Consider the following 3,419-nt stretch of genomic DNA (forward strand, 5'->3'; position numbering starts at 1 on the left):
AGAAAGTGTGATCCAGATGGCTGCTCACTTACCTTAGCAACCAAAAAAGATTACAGTATTTTTTTTTCTTAATCTTTTAATTCTCATTTTCAAAAAAAAGATGTTCGTATTAGTCCTGTCAGCCATGTCTACTCACACTTCAATAAAAAATGGCAAAAACTGTTCTACAAACCACCTGGTCCTACAAGTATGAGACAAATAACAGCCTTATGGCATAGGACACTTACACAGCTACCTTGTGCCATAAGAAGAATCTTGGACATGAGGGGTATTGTATACTCCAGTTACACTTACTGGTTCCCTGTCTGTGAAGAGCTATTACAGAGTTACCCTTATATTCTCAATACTGACATCCTGGAGGAACATCAGAAATTCAGAAAATTTAGCTGAACAGGACCATTCCCTTGTATTTGAAAAGTCATCACACTCATTTCAAAAAAGTGTAAAAAGGAGAACACTGGACACTACTGATCAGTCCACCTCCATGCCCTGGAACACAGAATCATAGAATGGCTAGGGTTGGAAGTGACCTTAATGATAATTTAGTTCCAAGTCCTCTGCCATGGGCAGGGACACCTTCCACTAGACCAGGTTGCTCAAAGGCCCATCAGACCTGGCCTTGAACACATACAGGGAGGGGGCGTCTACAGCCTCCCTGGGCAACCTGTTCCAGTGTCTCACCATCTTCACTCTAAAGAATTTCTTCCTAATGTCTAATCTTAATCTCCCATCTTCCAGCTTAAAACCATTATCTCTCATCCTATCACTACAAACCGTGGTAAAATATCCCCAGCTTTCCTGTAGGCGCCCTTCAGATACTGGAAGGCCACTTATAAGACTTCCCTGCAGCTTTCTCTTCTTCAGGCTGAGCACTCCCAACTCTCTCATCCTGTCTTTGTAGGAGAGGTGCTCCAGACCTCTGATCATCTTCGTGGCTCTCCTCTGGACTCACTCCAAGAGCTCTATGTCCTTCCTGTGTTGAGGACTTCAGACTAGACACAGTGCTCCAGGTGGAGTCTCATGGGAGTAGAGAAGAGAGGCAGAATCACCTCCCTTGACCTGCTGGCCACACTTCTTTTGATGCAGCCCGGGATACAGTTGGATTCCAGGGTTGCGAGCACACACTGCTAACTCATGATGAGCTTCTCATTGATCAAAACTCCCAGGTCCTTCTCCTCAAGGCTGTTCTCAATCCATTTTCTACCCAACCTGTATTTGCATTTGGGATTGTCCTATCACAGGTGCAGGACCTTACACACAGTCTTATTGAACTTCATGAAGTCGGTACGAGCCCACCTCTCAAGGTCCCTCAGGATGGCATCCTTCCCTCCACCATGTAAACTACATCACATAGCTTGGTTTGGTCAGCAGACTGTCTGAAGGTGCACTCAATCCCAGTGTTTGTGTCTCCAAGAAAGATAAAACAACACTGGCCCCAGTACCAAACCCTGAGGAATGCCACTTGTCACTGGTCTCCATTTGGGCATCAAGCTGTTGACCATTACTCTCTGAGTGCAACTATCTAGACAAGTCCTAATCCACTGAGTGGTCTATCCATCAAATTTGTATTCTACCAATTTTGAGACCAGGATGTCATGTGGGACAGTATAGAATGTTTTGTACAATTCCAGGAAGATGATGTCAGTTCCTCTACCCTTGTTCACCAATACTGTGATCCCATCAAAGGGAACCAAGTCTGCCAGGCATGATTTGCCCTTGGCAAAGCCATGTTGGTTGCCACCAATCACCTCCACATTTTCCATGTGTCTTAGCAGAGCCTTCAGGAGGATCTGCTCCATGACCTTGCCAGACACAAGGCTGAGACTGACTGGCCTGGAGTTCCCTCAGTCTCTCTTTTTTCCCTTTTTAAAAATGGGGATTATGTTTCCCCTTTTCCAGTCAGTGGGAACTTCATCAGACTGCCATGACTTTTCAAATATGACGGAGAGCAGCACTGCAGCTTCATCTACCATCTCCCTTAGGAGCCATGGATCTTGTCAGGTCCCATGGACTTGTGAACTTTCAAGTTCTTTGGATGGTCTTGAACCTGCTCTGCTACAGTGGGGAGATCTTCCTTTTCCTAGTCTCTGCATTTGGCTTCTGTGACCTGGAAGGTGTGGCCAGAGCCCTTACCGGTGAAGACTTTGGCAAAAAAAGTTGTTCAGTACCTCAGACTTCTGCATACCCTCCATGGCGAGGTTTCCTGTTTTTTTTCTGGAGAGGGCTCACATTTTCCCCTTTCTGTCTTCTATCACTGATGCACCTGTGGAAACCCTTCTTACTACTCTTGATGGTCCTGGCCAGACTCAGCTCTATCTAGGCTTTAGCTTTCCTAATCTGATTCCTGTCTTCTTGGACAACTTAATTGTATTACTCCCAGGCTATCTGTCTTTGCTTTCACCCTCTGAGGAGATTATTTTTATATCTAAGAGTGTCCAGGAGCTCTTTGTTCACCCCTGCAGGTCTTCTGGCATTCTTGCCTGTCTTTCTCTTTCTTGGGATCCATTGCTCCTGGGCTTGGAGGAGTAATCCTTGACTATTGATCAGCTTTCTTGAGGTCCTCTCCTGCTGAGGATTTTATTCTATGATACCAAACCAAGCAAATCCCTGAAGAGGTTGAAATATGCTCTCCTGAAGCCCAGGGTAGTGGGCTTGCTGCTCACTCTCCTTGTTGCCCTACAGATCTTGAAGTTAACAATTTTGTGGCCAGTACATCCAAGGTTGCCCTTAATGTTCACATTATCCACCAGCCCATCCTTGTTGGTGAGAACAAGGTCCATTGTAACTCCTTTTCTATTTGACTCCTCCACCACTTGGAAAAGAAAGTGGGCATCAATGCATTCTAGGAACTTCCTGGCTTGTTGGTACCTTGCTGTGTTGTCCCTTGAGCAGATGTTGGGGTGGCTGAAATCCCTACTGAGGATCATGGTCTGTGAATGGGAAGCTGCTTCTATCAGTGGTCTCATCTGCTCAGTCATCCTGGTCAGCTGACCTATAGCAGACTCCTACTGTCTTCCTTTTAACCTGGATCCATAAGCTCTCTGTCAGCTCTTCATCTGTGCCCAGGTGTAGCTCCATAAACTCCACCTGGCCACCTGTATAGGGTGACTCCTTTTCTCCCCCATCTGTCCTTCTTAAAGAGCTTACACATATCGATTCCTATGCTCCAGTCATATGAGTCATTCCATCACATCTTAGTGATGCAAATAACATTGTAGCCTTGTAGGAATGCAGAGTCCTGCTTATTTCCCAGGTTGCATGTGTTTGCACACAGGATTTTAAGCTTCCTCAGTGCTTGTGATTCCGTTTTCCTTCATTTCAGGTATTCTCCTGCTGATCCTTCTTCCAGCCCAGGGCATCTCCTACTGGAATTGCCTTCAAGTTGTGGCAGTGGGATGGATTGAGAATCCTCTCCCTCA

At 45.8% G+C, this 3,419-nt stretch overlaps 1 pseudogene; it reads right to left on the minus strand.

The window, feature by feature from the left end:
- Nucleotides 1-992: 992 nt before the first annotated feature.
- LOC104392522 lies at nucleotides 993-2,978 on the minus strand (annotated as a pseudogene).
- Nucleotides 2,979-3,419: the final 441 nt, after the last annotated feature.

The sequence above is a fragment of the Chaetura pelagica genome, unplaced genomic scaffold, assembly GCF_000747805.2.
Source record: "Chaetura pelagica isolate M959 unplaced genomic scaffold, ChaPel_1.0 scaffold345, whole genome shotgun sequence".
Classification (NCBI taxonomy): domain Eukaryota; kingdom Metazoa; phylum Chordata; class Aves; order Apodiformes; family Apodidae; genus Chaetura; species Chaetura pelagica.